Raw genomic sequence first — 10894 nt, 5'->3', positions numbered from 1 at the left:
CCGTGGCATTAACATTTGATGTATATATGCAAATCGATATCTCTGTGCTGAATCTCCAAATCAAATGAAATAACATGTAGCCTTGGATAAGGGTAGCATATCAAATTAGCCCTCTCTTTTGTAGTGGACATGCAAACGAAAAACCATGTGTAGTTGTTGATGTAACAAGCGGGATACACACTGACTAGGGTTTAGACACCCCGTCACACTGACCGGGATATTTAAGGTGTAAGAGCCCCAGATTAGGGAACTAGTAGTTATTATCAAGATTCTACTCTTCACCTTCATCTCCAGCTTCTATGGCTTCCTCCTTTCTACTCTCCTCTTTTCTCTCTTTCTCTCTCTTCTTCTAGTCTTCTTCCTTCTTCTTCTTGCTCTCTTTCTCTCTCCTCAGATCTCCTTCTCTCTCCTCTCAGCTTCTTTCATTACAAGTGGTATCAGAGCTTCAGGATTTGGTCCTTTTCCTCTTTCCCCTTTCTCCCTTTTCAAATCCTAAAAACCCTAGTTACTCAGCTTATAGGTACATGTACAACAAGAAGGACTGCAATTAACTTCAGCTTTTTGGAGCAAGCAGGAGCTATGGCTAGACAGTTAGACATATCTGGAGGTAAAACGGTTAAAATAGCAGGTCGTCACTTCTTTTCATGCAAATTTTAAGGGTTACAGGCCAAGTTTAGGATCCTAGGAGTTGGAAGAGGGCAAAACCTGAGTTGCTTTTTGCTCCAACCCCTTTCTCTCTCCTCCTGGGCAAGCTACCATAGCCACACAGCAGTGAAGAACTCCTCTTTTCCCCCGGAGCAGCCATGGGAGTCCTTATCTGAGGGTCCAGGAGCCTTCCCCACTTGCCCCTGACCAAGGCCAGAACCCTTGTGGAGGGGCACAGCCAGGTAGAGAGCCTAGGGAACAGCCCAAAAATCGCAGTGCATTTTTCGCTGCTGTTCCCTGCTCTGCCTACCCCTCCCCCATCCCTCCTGACCTTCTCCTCTTGCTGCCCTCCCCTCCCTGCCACTCCAGGGCACTGACTCAGCACATTGGTTTACCCCTTTGGCACTCTTGCTCCTGGGATTTAGCCCCATGGTGGACAGCAGATTGGACTGTTTGAAACAGTTAGGGACAGCTATGGATTCTTCAAGCTGAATCCATCTCGGGCCTTGAGAGCTCATACCCCACAAGCCCTTCAGCCCGTGAATGATTCGTCTTGCCCGTATGAAGATATTGAGTTCAGCATACATGGGAGCTTTGCGGGCAGCCATGAAAGCTTCACTTGAAGCTTCCCATTCTTGAAGCTCAAGCTCGGGGACAAGCACGGGAGCCGTCTTCATCAGCAAGAGCATTCAAATGCTGAAGTACTCTTCCATGGATACCCAACCAACAACAACCGGACTTGATCAATGGAGCAAGCAGCATCATGATGATTCATGCTTCAACGGTCTTCCCAAGCATTAAAGAGGTATGCCATTATGATCTTAATCTCTCAATTTAGCCACTTGCTGAGATTAATCCATTGTTGGAGAGATTCAAGATTGCATACAAGCATCATACCTCTTCCTGAAATTCATTGTAATGGTTGACATTAACCCCCTACCTTATCTTGTGATCTTGGATGAACAATAGCCATTTTTAAATTGGGTAAGTAGCAGCCAGTGAGTCATTGGACTACCAAGGTAACCCCTGCCCCAACCTTTATCCTTCCTTGCATCTCATGAAAAGGCCCAATGTCTTCTTTCCAATGCATCTCATGCTGATTGCTTATGAAAAATGTATGCCATGTATAGTCCGGCTGAGGAAAAAGGCCGATGCTAGGTGAGGTGGTAAGAAAAAAGAGAGGTGACCCTCCCTTACCACTTAAGACCCTGAAAGGGTGCACAACCCGGCTCGGGGGGAACTTTGCCCACCTCCCAGTAATTCGGAGCCCAATACTTGTATGCAAGTGCAGGTACTTCCATGAGCTCCACTCCCCTGCCTCAATGATCCTTCTTGGATACCCCACAATGCTAATGGCACCCATGAATCACACTTGAAGTACGTGCAGTCAAAGGAGATGTATGGTAGTGAATGTACTTATGCATTAATAGCAGAGTTGGGATATGCAATGATGCTCGGGATTATGTTCAGTGTGCTCAAGATGCTATTGATGTGGTAGATCAGGCCCTTGAACTATGCTCTATGCATGTAAGACATTGGTAGTAAGGGATATGCAGTGTTTTTGGTCATAGTCCTGTAGGATTGTCACAAAGATCCCATTGCAGAATTTTTTTTTCTAAATCTGGGGGTGAATCCTATAGCTCACCTAAAAAAGGGCTTTTTCCACTCCGATTTGAATAAAAAATCTCCCCAATTGGAGCTACGGTGCAAAAGTTATGCCCATTTTTGTGCACTAGAGTCACTGTGGATAGGATGGAGACCGCTCCAGGACATGCATTGTAAACCCCTTACAGAAAATTCTGGTCATTTTCTACCATAAAGGTTAATAGCTCATCTCAAAGAGGCCATTGTCCCTCCGACTTGAGCCCAAAACCTCATCAATCGGAGTTTCCTATAAAGAGTTACGCCCTTTTTACTGACAACAGGTCCTGTGGATTGCATCCAGATGGCTGGCCAGAAAGGTAAAAGCAAGGCCCAACAGGAACTCTAGAGGGAGATTAGAGAATCCCGGACCTCCATGGATGAGGAACCAAGCTCAACGAAAGATTACCATGGTGACATACAGGAGGAAATGCTTGAAACGGACTCGTATACCCTTCTCAATCACACCCTCTGCCAACATGAGCTCCATCATATAGAACGCCACAATGACATGGTCACCAACCACCGCCAAATGATGTCCAAGTTTGATGAAGCAATCGAGCACATGGCTATCTCAAACTCAAAGACTCAGCAGACCTTATAACAGCTCACTGCTCTTGTTGCTCAGTTAGGGACTGCTTTATCCCAAGAGAAGACCAATGACTCTAGACATGAGTCTAGACATCCTCCACATTAGGAACCATCGCATGGCCCACAGGGTATACTTGGCGCTAAGGGAATTTCCCCTTCTATCTATGAGTTTAGGGAACCCTCTCATACGCATGATGAGCCCCTATTGAATTTCCCCGTCCACCATGCTGGCAACATTCACTTGAGGCCTTCTTCCACCTTGGGTCGAATTTCACCCGCTCTACCTACGAGCCCCCATGCACCCCATATGAATCATCCCCATCAAGGACAATATGGTACAAATGGCCAGCTTAGCAATCATGGACAGTATGGTTATAATGGACAATATGGGCTTAATGCTTCACAAGGGATGTATGGACAGCAGGGCATGTATGGCCACCACGGGTTGCATGGACAACAAGGATTTCATGGGCAACATGGCCCCTATGATCTGTGTGACAAGGTCATCCTAACAAAGTAAAATGGGCAATCCCCCTCACCATCTGACCTGGAAGAAAGGACGTCCAAGTTGGAGTCCTACTTCAACATCTACCTTCGCACTAATGATTAGAAAATACTTTTTGCTTCTCTCCATTTGGAAGGTTTTTCCCACACTTGGTGGTGCTATATCAATCGGGAGAATCAACATTTCATTGATTGGGAAGATTTCAAAATGCATATGGTCCAAGTTTTTGTATTCCCAGCAGTGGAAAAAGAATGGTTGGCTAGACGATGGTACACTCTTGACCAATGTAATCTCACTGTACGTGACTACATAAATTAGTTCCTTGACCATGTATGTGGAAAGCATCAGTGATGATACTAAATTGCACAAGTACATCTATGGGTTGGAACTGAGTCTATCGACTGATGTCATGGCCCAAAAACCCAGTACACTGTTTGATGCAATCAAACTAGCTAAGAGATATGCAAGAAAGTATCGTAAGAATGAGCATTTTTAGCAAGGTGTTGGACCTCCTCGCATCCCTTCATGATCAGCCACATACGGAGGTGGTTTTCGAGGCACTTCTATGCCTATTAACAGCCCCAAAGTACCCACTTATCCCACCTTCCATGTTGAAAGAAAAACGGGCACTTTTGGGACAACATCGGGCTCTATTGCTGAAAATATGTATGCTGAAAATAAATGGTCCACTGCGTCACCTTCTCATGGATCCAGTAGTCAACGGTTCATCTCCCCAGATGTTGTGAAGGAATAGAAAGCAAAGGGCCTATGCTTTAAGTGTGGAGATAAGTACATTGTGCCTCCAAATGCCCATACAAGACAGCTAAGGTCAAAGTTTATAACATGTATGTCATAGAAGATTGGCACAATGAGGAGGATGACCTAGCCATTGACCAGACTGAGCCCACGGAGGATGTTGATCATGAGCAGTTCTATGACCCGGAGGATGGATTTCCCTTTGACCCGGGCGGTGCTCTGTCATAGATACTTGATTTAACATCCCACCCACCTCCCACTTCCCTTTGCTCGATCTCCTTGGATGCTTGGACGGTTTCCTGCAGCCCTAGTACCCTTCACATTCAAGGCAGTATCAATGGAAAGCATGTTTTTATCCTTGTGGATAGTGGAAGCACTCACAATTTTGTCAATAAATCATCCATTGATCGGTTGAAATATACCCCTATGGCATTACACCAACCCTTGAAGGTCTAAGTAGCAAATGAAGAAGAAGAAACCAACACACATGTATGTCCCACAGTTCCCTTATGCCTGGCTGAAAATTATGTGGCATTGATTGCCCTAAATATGGGCCCCATTGATGTTGTCTTGGGCTGTGATTGGTAAAACAATCGGGGAAAATTTCTATGGACTTCTCTAGCTTTACATGCAGTTTATGATGCATGGACAGCCTATCCACCTAGAGGGAGTTCGAGATCATGTTGATTTTCAGCTCATTACAGCAAAGCAACTCAAACGGGAGTTTAAGAAATGCTCACAAATCTTTATTTTGCAATTAAACAAGGACACTTGTGATCAGCCCTCTGCAATATCTCATGACTCTGCCTTGCAAGCCTTACTTGAGGAATACAATGACTTAATTTAGATGCCTACATCCCTCCCTCCCAAGAGACAAGTGGACAATCCACTTGACCTAGAGCCCCATTCCAAGCCAGTGAACAAACCCCCCCTATAGACTCTCCAAGTGTGAGCATGAAGAGGTTGCAAAGCAAATCAAGGAGTTGTTGGAGATGGGTTTCATTGAACTGAGTTCTTCTCCCTACGCATCCCCTCTCCTCTTAGTAAAAAAGAAAGATGGCTCCTTTCACCTGTGCATTGACTATAGAGATTTGAACAAAATTACAGTGAAGAACTGCTACCCCATACCACGGATTGATGATTTGCCGGATGAGTTAAAAAGGGCATGCTTTTTCACTAAGATTGACTTGCGCTTTGGCTACCATCAGATTCATATGCGGACAGGAGATGAGGTCAAAATGGCCTGCAGGACTGATCGTGGACTTCACCATTTTCTTGTGATGCCTTTTGGGATGACGAACGCCCTTGCCACCTTTCAAAGCCTCATGAACAAAATCCTACAGCCCTTTCTGTTCAAGTTCCTGCTTGTTTTCTTTGATGACATCCTCATTTAAAGCAAGTTATCTATGGAGCACTTGACACACGTTTGGAGGGTGTTTGACATATTGGGAGAGCATCGAATCTTTGCTAAGGAGAGCAAATGCATATTCATGCAAGCATCTGTGGAGTACTTGGGACACATTATGAGCAAAAATGGTATACAGGCTGACCCGAAAAAGGTGCAATGCGTTAAAGATTGGCCCACTTCTTCCACCACCACTTCTTTGCGTGGCTTCCTTGGTCTCTCTTCATTCTACAGATGCTTCATTAAGCCTTATGCCACCATTGCAGCACCTTTGACTGATTGCTTGAAAAAAGAGTCATTCTTTTGGGATGCCACTGCAGATCATAGCTTCAAACAGTTAAAGGACACGCTTACTTCAGCCCCCATCCTTGCTTGCCATGACTTCTCTAAGCTATTTACCATTCATTGTGATGCCAGTGACCAGGGTATTGGTGCAGTATTGTTGTAAGAGCATGGTGTGATTGCATTTCAAAGCCGCAAGCTTGATGAGAAGGAGATGCAAATGAATGTATATGACCAAGAGATGTTGGCCATCCTCCATGCCATCAAGAAATGGCACCACTATTTGTATGGCAGCTGCTTCCAAGTGAAAAGCGATCACCGAGTCCTCCAATACTTCTTGACTCAGTCTACTTTGACTCCTAAGCAAAGGCGATGGGTGGCAACCTTACAGAACTATGACTTTGACATTTCACACACGCGGGGTAAGGATAATATTGTGGCTGATTCTCTCTCTTGAATGTGGGCATGCAGAGTGTCCTCTATCTCCGAATTGCACAGTGATTGGGTTGAAGAGCTTCAAGAGGCTTACTTGTTAGATGATCATTTCAGCCACACATTTCAAAAATTAGAGCATGGGGTTATGGCTGAAAACTCCCAATATCAGCTCAAGCATGGCCTTATTTGGTCCCATGGCAAGATTGTCATCCCGCACACTTCCCCCTTCATGCAGAAGATCGGGGAAGAAATGCATTCTTGCCCCACTGCCGGTCACTTGGGTGTTTTCAAAATGTATGACAGGATTTCCAAGAGCTTTCATTGGAAAGGCTTATGGAGGGACGTCAAGGACTTTGTGACCAAATGTGTTCCATGCCAACAGAACAAGGATAGTACACTTAGGCCTGCTGGCCTCTTGCAGCCTCTCCCTATCCGTGAAGGAAAATGGACTCACATGACAATGGACTTTATCACTGGCGTTCCTGCGACTAAGAAAGGGTGGAACTTTATCCCCACTAAGATCCAATATACTGCCTCTCAGGTGGCCACTCAGTTTATGGAAAATGTCTTCAAGCTGCATCGCTTACCACAAGTCATAGTACATGATCAGGATGCAAAGTTTATGAGAAACTTCTGGCATATAGTTTTTACCTCCATGGGGACCAAGCTTGCTCCATCCACTGAGTACCACCCTCAGACTGATAGCCAAATTGAGAGAGTGAAAAAATGGCTTGAGATATATTTGAGGCACTTTTTCCATGATGTACAACACAGTTGGGATATGTGGCTTCACTTGGCTGAGTTTGCATATAATAACTCCACACACTCTAGCATTGGAGTTGGATACCCCATCTTGAGATTGCAAGCTCAACACGTGCAGATATTGATGATGGAATGCCTAGCTAGATGGATCTGCATGTCTAAACTTAGCACATCCTTGGTCATTATGATCTTCACATGGCCATTGACTTATCACTTATTATATTTAATTTTTTGCACCTATCTATAGCTGGCATAATTATAGTGCTAGTCGATTACTATAGTCAGGTATGCACTATTTGACTTAGTAGGCCACTTTTCTTTATGTTGTATCTTATCTGTACTTTGTGTACATTGTATTGTGTGTGGAAGAAGAAGGAAAAAATAGCAAGAAAACTTTTTAGCCTCCATCTCTCTTCTTGTGTTCTTGAGTGAGCTTCCTCTTATGTGTACATTGTGTGTTTAGCGCAACAGCTCAAGCAAGTTCCCCCACCATGCAATTATTGATATGGTATCAAAGTGCCGTTACTAAGAGGAGAGGTTGATTTTGAAGGTTCAAGTGAAGGAGAAGAAGCAAGGATTCGAGCAAGAAAACAACATGTAAGAAACTCTCCCATTCTTCCACTCTCTCTCTTGGTAGATAGTGCATGTGGAGGCACCAAAAGCAGGGTAGAGTGAAAATATCAGATTGCTCTTTTGGACATCTTAGATTGCTTCAGGTCGTCCCATTTTAGATCCGCAAGATTACAGACAACAATTTTAGGGTATACTATGATTTCAGTTGTATCGACCCAAAAGTGGGTGCACTGGTTGCAAATTTTGAATCTGTATTTTTGAGGTGTTTGTTAGGAAGCAAACATAAGTTTTATATATAAACAGGTTGCGAATTACATGTAGTGTTGAGCAATCAGTGAAAAAGATTGCATGGTGTATTGTTGTGCACTTGTTGTGAAAGGTTGTAGAAGACTTGCTTGCGATTTTGTATTATTTTTCTGATAATAGCAGAGAATAGTGGAAATCCAATCATTGAGAAGTTCAACAAGAATAACTACCCTTCATGTAAGTTCCATGTGACGAACTTTCCCATTGGAAAGGGCCTTCATGATTTCATTTCATGTGAAGAAAAGAAGCCAGAGTGCTAAGTATCCCTGCGACTCCAAATGAATTAAAGGTGTGAAAAGAGATCAATATGCAAGGTGACTCATCTAAAAGAAATGGTGAGCATGTCCAAGTATTTTACTCAAGCTTAGGCATAGAGGACGTGGCAAATTCTCTTCAAGAGGTCATGGTATGGGACGTGCTCATGATAACTAGTAAAACACATTGATGGATGAAAATGAGCGACTGAGGATATGATGCTGCGTGGAGTCAAGTGGCATAACACATGCAAATATCATTTTTTTGTCTTTCTAATACTTACCCGTAGCAAGAGTCAGGTTGATAAATGGAAATCCCAAGTGATACCATGCATGTTCGACATGTGGTTGTGATATTTTAGTTTTGAGATACGTGCCTCATACAGGAAGAGAAGGGAATGTATTCTCACTTCTAATTTTGAGTCCCCGAGCGGAATTTTACGTGGCAAGGGGCATGTTTGCCATCTAACAACTAAGGGGAAGCAAGGGACAACTTAGTAAAATAGGGAAAAAAGCAAAAAGGTGAGGAGTATTTTGAAAAAAAAGAAAGAAAGAAGGGTTCGACACAACACAAGCGAGAGAGAGAGAGAGAGAGAGAGAGAGAGAGGGAGGGAGGGAGGGAGGGAGGGAGGGAGGGAGGGAGGGAGGGAGGGAGGGAGAGAGAGAGAGAGAGAGAGAAGAAGAAGAAGAAGGAGAAGAAGAATAATCTTGTAGGCTGAAGAGAAGGGAGAAATCTAAAGCTAATAAGAAGAAGAATAAATTATCAGAGGAAAGAGACTGTGAAGCTGAAGTAATTGGAGTTGTGGACCATGATGGTAGGGCTCCTGAAGTCAATGGGTTGATGCGAGCTCTCAATTTTCAGATGACGATAATAAGAGTCGTCTTTTTGTCTTGTTTTCTTCTATTACTGCATGGGGTAGAGAGTATGGAGATCAGTTTTCTGATGTATGGATATGATTGAAAGACATCAGAGGATTGTTCTTCATCTTGTTGAGAGTGATGTGTGTTAGTCGTTTGCATGAGTCATCCCATCAACAGAGAAGAATGGAAGTAAAGAATCCCTACATCTGAAACTGGGTATGTGGTCGAGAATAGTATTATGGGTAGATGTTGAATGCATGGACTCGAGTTAGTGGAAATCTGGAAGGATTTGCAACCAGGAAAATGATGAATCAGAGTTTATAATGTAAGATATTGTGAGACATATTTGTTGGTATGCTGAAATGACAATTTGAAATCAAAGAAAGTGTCTTTCCGTTTGCAAGTTTATGCTTTTGGAACAGAGAAGTTGTGTTTTGCCGAATAGAGCATTAAAAAATTTAGGATTGTAGGCTGTGCAGAGCTGTTTCAGGGTAGTAGATCAAAGAGTTTGGCTTTGAGTTATTCTAGAGAGTTATAGATCAGAAAAAGAGCTACAGCTTTGTTTTTTAAAGCTTGAACACCATATTGGCAAATATGGGAATTTCCCATAAGTTTGGGACACGTGGTCAAATCTTTGGATTTGTCATAACTTGAACATTATAACTCCAAATCAAGCGCTATATAGCTCAATAGATTCCATTTTTCAGGTGCTTTACAACGATAGGTCACATCATATGATTTTTAGAAACTTATGGGTATGTTATCCGGGTGCCACATTTTTAGTATTCAAAAAATGGGAATTGGGAGATTCCCAAACTCACTAATATTGTGTTCTTGGCAATCCAAGATCTGGTTAGAAAGTTATGAGCTGTTATTTGTAGTTCTCTATGAGGCAATTTTTGTGCTCTATGAGGAAACATGTGAATTTAGCAACATCTACATTACCAACTTGGTTTCTCATAAAAGTCCATTGCTATATCAATGCAAACTCTGTTTTGATGCAGTAATGGAATGTCTACAACAGTGAAATACTTGTAGTTGTTGAATTGGCATGAAAATTTTCCGTATAAAGCTTTGGTTACCTATGTATTGCAATTGTATTTATGTGTGCTCTGAGAAAAGAAGAATAGAAAGGATCTACAACTGGTTTTGCACTGATTAAGGCAACCACGCTTTGTGGAGCAATTTGTTGCATGGGGTTACCATCCCTAAAAAATAGGAGTTGTGTGAAACTGAAAGGTCGTGTTGTCATAGCCTCAGTCATGGTTATTTTAGCATCAAATTCTCTCTAAAATGATAAACTTTGAGGTTGAGGGTGTAAGATTCTTTAGTGTTGAGTTGAAGTCTCACTGAGGAGTGAGTAATCAAAAATATTTAATCATGTGTTCAGTGGTGCTGTCTCATGGGATTTGTTGAGGTGAGATCCTCGACCTTTATCATGTGGTGTTGGCTTGATGGTTGTTAGAGGCCGACTACTAAATTCACCTACCATAGATTGGTGCCCCTGCTGAGAACTTCTCGTGTTGAAGATCTCTTGCTTATCTTATCAGTTGGGAAGTGTATGGTTTGGAAACCTACCTATACACAAACTCAAGCATAGCAGCTTTTGGATATTAACCCTTCTTTTGTATTGAAAATGAGGATGCTAATCAGTTTATCAAGAGATTGGAGTGGATGGCTTACTAAGATGGAAGGGACATTGATGCAGATAAGCTTCGAATGATTAGCATGTTTCTTGAAGACTTTGCAAGATTATGGTGGAACTTATTGAATGAAGAGATAAGGGCAAGTTGGAATGAAGTTAAAAATGAGTTCCTTACAAGGTTTGCAACTAAGCAAACTCCTGAGAATTTATGGAAATCTTTGGAAAGGATGTTT

Source organism: Lygodium microphyllum, chromosome 16, assembly GCF_053477565.2.
Source record: "Lygodium microphyllum isolate KBCC chromosome 16, Lygodium_microphyllum_v1.1.10, whole genome shotgun sequence".
In the NCBI taxonomy this organism is placed as follows: Eukaryota; Viridiplantae; Streptophyta; class Polypodiopsida; order Schizaeales; family Lygodiaceae; genus Lygodium; species Lygodium microphyllum.
This window is presented reverse-complemented; position numbering follows the sequence as displayed.